This window comes from Eschscholzia californica, unplaced genomic scaffold, assembly GCF_041429995.1.
Source record: "Eschscholzia californica isolate CP2 unplaced genomic scaffold, dmEscCali1.0.p SCAF_3, whole genome shotgun sequence".
Lineage (NCBI taxonomy): Eukaryota > Viridiplantae > Streptophyta > Magnoliopsida > Ranunculales > Papaveraceae > Eschscholzia > Eschscholzia californica.
The window spans coordinates 33668321-33678090 of NW_028238420.1; the positions used below are offsets into that span (position 1 = coordinate 33668321).

Consider the following 9770-nt stretch of genomic DNA (forward strand, 5'->3'; position numbering starts at 1 on the left):
AAATTTCATGGTGATTCCACAACAAATACTAGTACTAGTTGTAGCGTCTGTTTGGAGGAATACGAAAGGGGTTCATTATTGACGAAGATGCCATGTTCACATATGTTCCATACTGATTGTATAACTCATTGGCTCCAAATGAGTCATTACTGTCCTATTTGTCGCTTTCAAATGCCCACTTAAGTTTTAATTTCAATACTTGTTTTGAATTGTACAATTAGTGATCTTTCTGAAACTTGAAATTCATACTTTTGTTAATAAAATTTCATTCTTTTATTTTCATCTCTTGTTCTTCCTCTGTTTTATTTTTTATTGTCTTTGTTTGGATAATACTCATCGAGGCAGTAAGTTTGTATATTGAGGGATTGCTACTAATACCCAGGAGATTCATCAAACTTTTGATTTGTTGATGTTAGTTTAGGGTTTCGTTTAAATGGAAGATGCATGTTTATTAAGAACAATACCACTAACTTCTCTTTAATTCATTGAATCATCATATGTACGACCAGAATTTTGCTCCGGGTTTTTAAAGGATGGGAAAAATCCCATCAAACTCGAAAACAATTACGAGATCACAATCTCCACGGGCTATACAATGAAAAGACAATGAGAAAACTAGTTACATAAGCTACAAAATGCTAGCGAATTAAGGATGTAAAGTTGTTACTGTGAGAAACCTCTGACTCGTCTTTGACGAAAAAGGAGAAGGAAGACATCTTAGAATACAGGAGATGGCTGAGTGTGATAATGTGGACCCCAACTCACATTAGCGGTGTCCGATCTTCACTGATCCACTATGTATATCGCGTCTTGTTTGTAATCCTACACGTCTTCACTGATCGACTCTTTCAAGTATTATTCAACCTTTCGTTGTACCGTTTGCACCAATCTTTCTTCATTCCATATTGATGATCGACTCATTGAATTAAAGATAATCGAGACTATTTTAGACCTAGCAACCCATGTTGCCAACGAAGAAACCAAAACCGCTTTTATGGATTTTTTGATGTCTAATGTCTGTGTTCACGAAGAAATGACAGAGATTGAAAGGGCTTTGATGGAATCAACTAACCAGATAAAGATGGTTCCGACTTCTCAATCCCTCAGTCGACAAATTAAAGAAAATTGAATTTGATGGTGACTCTAAATTGACTACGAATACTAGTTGCAGGCTTTATTTGGAGGAGTTCTAGAGAGGTTCAACATTGACAAAGACCTTTAGTAGTAATTTACTTTCAATAGAATTACAACTGCAGTCTTACCAAATACTCATAAATGAAGCTTTCTAGAATCCTTCATGTGTAAAATACTTGGATACATGCTCATATAGTTTTTGAAACATTCTCATATGCAATAGTTCAGTCACTTACTCGACCTAATAACAAAGACTAGGAAAGGAATGACGTAACTGCTCCAAGTTTTATTTCACACATAGAGCGACAATAACTTTAATGAATATCAAAAGATCAAAATACTTCATACAGTTATACCATAAGAACAATTTTACAGTAGAGCAGATTTACAAGCTTCAGAGTGATCTATACTCAGTAATGACTTTTCGCAGTCGCCTAGCAGCCAATCACCAGACCCCAAAACATGGCTTATCATGAGCTCGGCTATGATCAGCCGGTGACTCAACCCAAATAGACTTACTGCTTGATGGGCCTAGAAAGGTTACCCTAAATAGGTCTACACCCGCAAGTGCACGGGTGTCAAGTTGTAATAAATTCCGGTAAGACCGGTTCGTTCCTCAGAGACTAAGTGAAATCTATTCTAAAACTAGGAAGTAATAACATTTTTCAATGATTTGGTTTTGGTTTTGAAATGAATAAAATGTTAAAATAAAATGACGGAAATAAAATACAAATGATACAAGGAACTCAAATGGGGGGAGACGACCTAGGGTTTTTGGAATCCACCGAATAAAATCACTTTTAGAAACAAATACTTAAAATGGTTAATTCTCTTTTTTATAACTCAGAATTTCGGATAATGAACTATCCTAATTCCGGGAGATGTTTTCGTTAAAACCGAATAAAACATAACAATGTAATCATTTTATTTTAATTAAATAAATCTCTAAACTACTATTTATCAATTAATAAGTATGAACCGTCAAATGATTTAACATAAGCACGATGCATCAAATCGAAAAGTATAAATAGTGAAAAGAAAATCTATTTATCAAACTAAAACGAATTAAACTATGAAGCATTAATCAAGAGTTAATCAATAAAAATTATATCTCTAAAAAGATCAAAAATGGGTTTCATCGTAAAACCCTAGATGGAGAGTCTTAGCTAATCATGATCGAGATTTAAATAAATATGAATAATAAAAGAGAATGGAAGAAAACTTAACTTTTTCTCGCTGATTTTCCTCTGTGCAGCCAAACAGACCCTTAAGGAAAATAGTTTTCTCGTCTTCTCGGAAAATACTTCCCTGTGAGAAAATTATTTTCCTCAACTGGTTTTTTTCTCTTTCTCTACTGTTTTCTCTTTATTTCTCACTCTAACCTTTCTCTTTCTCTCTCTAAAACAATACTACAACTCTCTTTTTCTCTCTTTAACCAAAACAGTAAAGAAATAAGAAGAAAGAATAGATCTAAATGCTTGGTTTATTAATTCAAAATCTCTCTCTCTTTATACAGTAGCCTCTCTCTCTTTATACAGTAGCCTCTCTCTCTCTTAACTCTTTCTAACTAATCTTCTCTCTCTCACAAAGAGAAGGATTAGAAGAAGAATAAGAAACAAAGACAGAAACTCTAACTCTCCAAACTCTCTTTCTCTCTCTAGCTCTCGGCTTTGTGATCTCTACATCACTCTCTCTCTCTCTAGTTTCTCTGTTTCTCTCACCAAAACAAAAGAAAACAGATGAAGAAGATGAAGATGATGATGATGGTTTTGATTCCTGTTTCAATTCCCAACCGAGGTGAGTTCCTGATTAATCCGAGATGTCTCTGTTCATCTCACACTCTCTCTAATCTCTTATTCCAGCCCGAGAGTGGATCCCCCCAAAACCGAGATGCCTTTGCTTTGTTTCAGTTATACATATATATAGAAGAAGAAGAAGAACCAGACTCTCTCTCTTCAATCGAAATCTTTCTTAGTTTAGAAAATTCTCAATCGAATTTCCTCCTCTGTTTTTTTTAATCACCCCTTTCTAGCAGATCGAATCCCACCTTCTCAGTTAAAAGAAAGAAAAAATATTCTCTTCAATCTTCAAACAATCACTTCTAACCAAGCTTCCCTCTCTCTTAATAATCTCCCTTGATTTATTTCGGCTTTTCTGTCCAAACTAAGAGATCCCAGCCGAGATCCTTCTATTCTCTCTCTCGGCTTTCCTTCTCTGTCTTTACATTCAATCTTCAATTTGAAATCTCTTTGATCTTCAACCGAAAAATATCTTCCAGCCAATAGTTCCCTCTTTACAATCTCTCTAAGCTTTGTATAAGAGAAAAGTCTTAGTCTCCCTTTCCTTTCCTGACTTGTTCTTACTATAAGAGGTGCTATTAATATATGTGAGAAGATGGTAACAGGGAGATAATGAAGAAAGAAAGATTTCCCATAAAATTTGAAATCAACTAACCATCTCCTTTCTTTCCTTCTACAACTCTTTCTAATGGTTTAATAACCTTCCATTTTCCTGCAATAATTTAGCAAACAAAATAGGCAAGAATATGGGTGTCCTTTTTCTTCACTAATTCAGCAAACAAAATAGGCAAGAGAATATGGGCATCAATCACTTATCAACGGGTGTAACATTAGTTGGCAATGAGAAAGATTCCACGCATCGCGGAATAGTTTAAGAAGTTGCATCCAAGAACCAAATGAGATGATGTGGTTGTGAAGGCTCCAAACCGTTGGATCTTATAGAAGCACTAGGCTACTCTATAATATAATGCTCCGGGAAGCATGGAAGTGTTGGCTACTGAATTATCCTTACGTACAAACTTGTATGCCCAAAAATATACCGAAAATTTCCCTTTAACCACCCAATTTGCGCCATGCGGCTATCAACATCTGTGTTGACCTTTGGTCAACGGATTTAGACCAAAATTTTGACCCGCTCTAGTTTTCGTATCCGGACTCCAATTTGACTTCCGTTTTCGCCGTTAGATTCGTTTTGAACCCTACATTTCATTCGAGCACCAAAGTTGACCAAATATCCAGACTACCATAATTTTCAAATGACCAAAATGCCCTCAAATATGCCTTTATCACGATGTTTTCGCATCGAACTCCGTAAATGAGACCTGAGAAAGAAAATCAAATAAATCATCAGAGTAACCGCTCGAACTGGACTAACTAACCCGAGTTAAGAAATTCAAATGGGACATTCTCATGTCTCATCACTGCTATTGCATGATAAAATAAGACTCTCTAGAATTCTCATTCATAAATGAGTTGTACCTTTGGGAGATGTGGCAGACGTTATGGAATCTGAAGTTGCAGCAGTTGTTCGAGGAGGTAAGGCCGTTGGAGCTGCATGATTACTTTTTGAGAAGGTGAATTTGTCGGCGTTCCTGATGCTGATGCTGATGCTGATGCATTTGATACTCCTACCATAAAACCAAATATCAATGAGAAAAAGTAAAAAAGAAGTAATAATGATAAAAATTTCCATTAACTACCCAATAGCAAATATTGTAGAGATCTGCACCAATATTAAAGATGGACGAAGTGAGAAATTTCATCTCCTTAGACTGAACCAGTGACCAGCCCTATTGACGCAATGACGCGACATTGTCAATGCAATCTATACTTTGCTGAAGTACAAATAGTGAATCAGAAGAAAAGTTGTTCCTTCCAGCAGCAAAGCGTTATTTCTGATGAGATTGAGAGAGACAATAAAGATGCTATTGCAGCATAAAATAGTGTTATGCGGTTCTCCTAATGTCTATCTTTCTCTAAGAAAACGCAATTAGCTGGCAATTCTAAGAAAACGGTACCTAATAAACAGTGCAATGTTGAAGTACAAACATCCATAATAACAGATAAACGCAATTAGCTGGCGATTCTAAGAAAACGGTACCTAATAAACAGTGCAATGTTGATAGTAACATAAGATCCTAACAAAAAATACTAAAGAGTTACCTAAAAATGGGAAAAGCGACATCACACAAATGGCGGAACACATCCTGCATATACATAAGAAGCACCCAAAGTTATACACAAGTATAGGTGTCTAAAATCAGCAACTATATTGTATTGAATTCGTGTTCATACCGTGCTATGAATGTTAATTCAGAGGTTGGTGTGAGGTGCATCTTAATCGATAGTATTCTCGTTGTACTAATTCTAGAGGTTAATACTATGTCAAAACTCTCTCAACCACCCCAAATATTATTGTTAGATTGGTATCATATTCACGACAACCTAAAAAATATAAGGAAAGAAAATCAGGTGTATTCATAAAAGTGAAGATGGAATTGATGACCACTATTAGGTTCGATTCTTGCATTAACGACTTCTCTGTCTCTAGTTCTCTTTCTCTCCTTCTGGAACTTTCGCATGAACAAACTTACAAAAATCGTAAGGAGAGAAAACTCAAAACTCGATTATTTCCTTTTGAGATGGAATTCATTCCTTTATCTTCTCGTTTGAAGACAAATCAATCAAGTACTAAACGAGAAGAGTAGAGGCTTATGATATCTTACTCACTCTTACTTGGGTATCGAGTAAGAAATGATACAGTGTTCGGCGTGGTTTGCACCATGTAGTTCGTGCACGAGGGCGAACAGGCGATTATGGCGCTTTAGAGAATAGAGACGCACTTCACATCGTCACGCGGGGCATTGAAGCCTTTACTTTTTGTAGATCGAATGTCATCCCACAGACGGGATCCGATCTGACCGAGATCCTCTCCCATGTTGGAGCGCTGGAGTCTTTCCTTGTTGTAGATTGAATATCATCCGAAAGACGAGATCTGATCCAGCCGTTGAGATCCTCTCCCATGTTGGAGCGCTGGAGCCTTTCCTTTTTCTAGATTGAATATCATCCGATGGATGAGATCTGATCCGGCCACTGAGATCCTGACCCACGTTGATCACGCGGACCACCATCCTACGGACTAGGATGGTGCCACGGACTGGCTCAATGACCTTTGAAGTGTACATGCTTATAAAAACTTACTCATACTTTGGTATTGAGTAAGAAGTGATATAGTGTTTTGCGTGGTCTTCACCACGCAAACCATGTTGTGTCTGAGTGAGCAATCTGCTTAGTGTTTGAACTTTGAAGCATTGTGAGATAAATTGCATTGGTGATTTTCGGATATAAAGATTTTAGAGACTCCCAAGTCCTATTAACCCTCGACTCTGCTAGTGCTACCCATACTTCCATATAAGCTAAGAAGAAAATGGAAGGCCCTCTCGTTCCCGAAGCATCTTTCTTATCTTGACTCTGCTACTCATACCCGCACTAACACATATTCCAACTAGGTTGCGATAAAAGGATCAGTCACGCATATTTTGACTTGCCCACTCCACCTCTTTGTGAATTCTTTCCACTCCTTCAATATCTTCTAATGACCCATAACTACTCATCAACAAGTTATAAGTAAAAATGTGATGGGGCTACATTTCTTACCCTCATTTCTTGTTCGAGAGCTGATACTTTCTCGGCTTCATCTAACTTTATATGTAGAACGATTAGGCTATTCTGTGCAAAACCATTTGACTCGATTTTTAGTTTTTTCATCTCTTGTAGGAGCTTTGTTGCCTTATCTTGAAATTCCTCGTTGCAAAAACAGTTTAAAAGTGGCCCATAGGTGAATTTGTTTTTCCGAAATCTCCATAAAATATTTCTCGGCTGCTACAATTCCCTCGGTTTTCCATAGAAGATAGACTCGTTTTGCATGGTCATCGTACGATAAGACATAAAAAACTAGAAAGGTTTTTGCTAACGAATACGAGGAGTAGACATTAGAGTCCAATCCTTGTTAGACCCACGGACGGGCTTTCGTTACATAAAATGTTTTGAGATTTTGGAATAAGTGATTGCTAGCTAACACAAATGATGAAACTCATTCCAAGTGTTATATACAGATAGACAGTGTTTGATTGGAACCCTATTTCAAACTAAAATAAAGCTAGAAAATGAACACAACCCACATAATTAATTGACTACAATTACAAAAATCAGAAAAAATAAATGAGAATTTGAAACTGGGGAGAGAGGAATCACCTGGAGGCTGGAGGGCAGCTTTAAAATGCTTGAATTTGCTGAAGGACAGAAACGCTGATCTCAAATATATTGAGAGGATTCAAGATCCATTCGTTCATGACCTAATCAGCCACACTTCCTTTGGTTGAGTTCAACTTAGATGATAGAGTGGAGAGAGAAATCAGCCACAAATGGATTCTCACTCTCTCTCTCTCTCTCTCTCGGGAGAACAATAGAATCCCCAATTATTAACCCTAGCTGGATTTTGATAGGGTTACTTGTTCCAAACACCCCCAGAAACTCAACCGCTGATATTAAACTTATTCGTGATTACTGAATCGACGGCTGATATTACTTCCCCAACATATTCACGCGCCAACGGCTCAATACTCAAAATTAACCCTCTCCACTACTCTAAATGTTATCAAGAACTAATGCACGCGCGAATGTAATCAACGGCTGATATTGCTTCCCGAACATATTCAGGCGGCAACGGCTCAAAATTCAAAATTAACCCCTCAGTCTAACGGTTACTTTTTCTAATTCCATAAATAGGGGTATCCACCCCACCACCACCACCACCACCACCACCACCAGTGCTTCTTGATAATCAAGAACTTGATATTCATCTCTTGCCCTCTCACTCTAACGGTTACTAACCCACTACCAAGATATCAACTCCTTCATTATCCATCAACAACTTGATTAATCTCATCTCAATCTCTTCCTCTCTCTTTACAATCATTAAAAGTACTTTCTTCTCTGCTTATTTGTCTCTGTTTTATTCAAGATTAGAAATGATGATGATGATGAACCCTAACCCTAATAATAAGAGAAAGAGGGCTGATAATGTTGAAGAGAAATCTGGTACAAAGAAAATGAAGAAGAAGAGTTATGAATCAAAAACATGTAATTTGAAGAAAAAGACATTTGAGTTATCTACTCTTTGTGGTGTTGATGTTGCTTTCATCTCTTTTGCTACTACTGATGGTTCTCTTCTTCATACTTGGCCTCCAAATAAAAATCAACTTCTTCCCATCCTTCAAAGATACCAACAAAATACTCCTCATAATGATCACAGGAAGAAATACCTAATAAGAAAGTCTTCTGGGTCATCTCATTTAAAACCTAATAAGAAAGCAGCAAGTCATCAATCCAAGAAGATGGATCAAATCATTGAAAAAAGTTGTGATTTTGTAAACCCCCCTAAACCTAAAACTACAACAGGAAGCAGTAGTAGTGAGGATGATGATGAAATTGCTTATTTGAAATATTGTCAAGGAACAATTGAGTCAAAGTTGAAAGAATTAGAAGAATTTTATAATAATGGGGATGATGAGATTGAATGGGATTGGGAAGAGGAGTTCCTAAACTTGTACTCCTCTGGTTTGCTTTGAACATCATAATATCAATGAGGGGTGGGAATGGAACAAGTTCAAGTTTTTTGGTGTGTTAAATTCTTGTAGATTTGATTATTTGGAGGTTTTCAATTTTTGGTTTTTCAAATTTTGGATAGGAATTGGGAGGAGGAGGATGTCTCCAATTCAATTTTGTAAGGAGAGGAGAGGGATTGTAGTAGTTTTGCAGAATATTTGTTTTCAATACTATAAAAAGACTACTGTTAAACATTATACTTCTTCATTTCCAAGAAATTCTCTCCAACTGAACCACAGACTGTAAGTCTGTACAAGAAGTTGCTCTTTTGATTGTCAACTAATTCCAACATTAGAGAGTAGTTGAAAATCCAACAAAACTTTGGGACGATTAAGAGGCTTATTCTGTATTGACAAAGTTTTTCCCTTTCAGCTGCATCCACTTCCACCCCTTGATGGATACGAGCTTCTGTTTTTTTCAGCTGCACTATATATGCCAAGCATAAAGTTATAAAACGTCGTGATCTTTTTCTTCCTTGAAATACTTGAGCAAAATATTAGCCCTATCTCAGTAAATAGGCGTGTCTTTCTTCTTTAAGTTGGAAGAAGCAATTTTCATGTACTTCAAATCTAAATCCATGAAGGTTCTCCTACTATAAATCCCTGAGTTTTCCAAAGATAAGTGCATATCACTCAATGCTAGTCATTACGGTGATTTCTTACCAACTTATGGATTCCCATCTTCCTTTCTACTATTTCTAGCAGGATATTGAGAGTTCCGTTGAGTTGCAACGGTTAAGCAACTTTTTGTTCTAGTTGTAGATTTTTTCCGGCTTCTCATATGTATGACGATTCTGCACAATTTAAAATCAAATTGTCAGATATCATGATGAATTACAGAGAAGTTTCATTGGGAGATGTAAGAACTTAATCATTTAAAGGACATGAGAGAAGTGTTAATGTTGGCAAGAAAATATATCACAGACATACAGTAGGAACATCTTCATGTCGCTGAATGGGCTGACACCCGAAAGGGTATTGAGGTTCTGGTTGAAGCTATTAAGACAACATTTTATTTGGGGTTCTGTAAACTGCTATGGTAGACCAGACCATCAGTGTTAGCCGCGACCTACAAATAGGGCCTCTAAGACTTTATTCTACTCATTCTCTGAGCAATGAAAACCCAAGTTGCTGTTATGTCTTTCTCTATGCCATTGATAAAAGTTTACCT

General features: G+C 36.7%; 1 long non-coding RNA gene across 1 annotated transcript; it reads right to left on the minus strand.

Annotated features, from left to right (window-relative positions):
• Positions 1 to 1266: 1266 nt before the first annotated feature.
• Positions 1267 to 6216, minus strand: LOC147549709 (uncharacterized). The gene is made up of 3 exons (XR_015238406.1): positions 4663 to 6216; positions 4356 to 4561; positions 1267 to 1652 (listed from the first exon to the last, which is right to left on the minus strand). It is a non-coding gene; the product is annotated as an uncharacterized LOC147549709 (long non-coding RNA).
• Positions 6217 to 9770: the final 3554 nt, after the last annotated feature.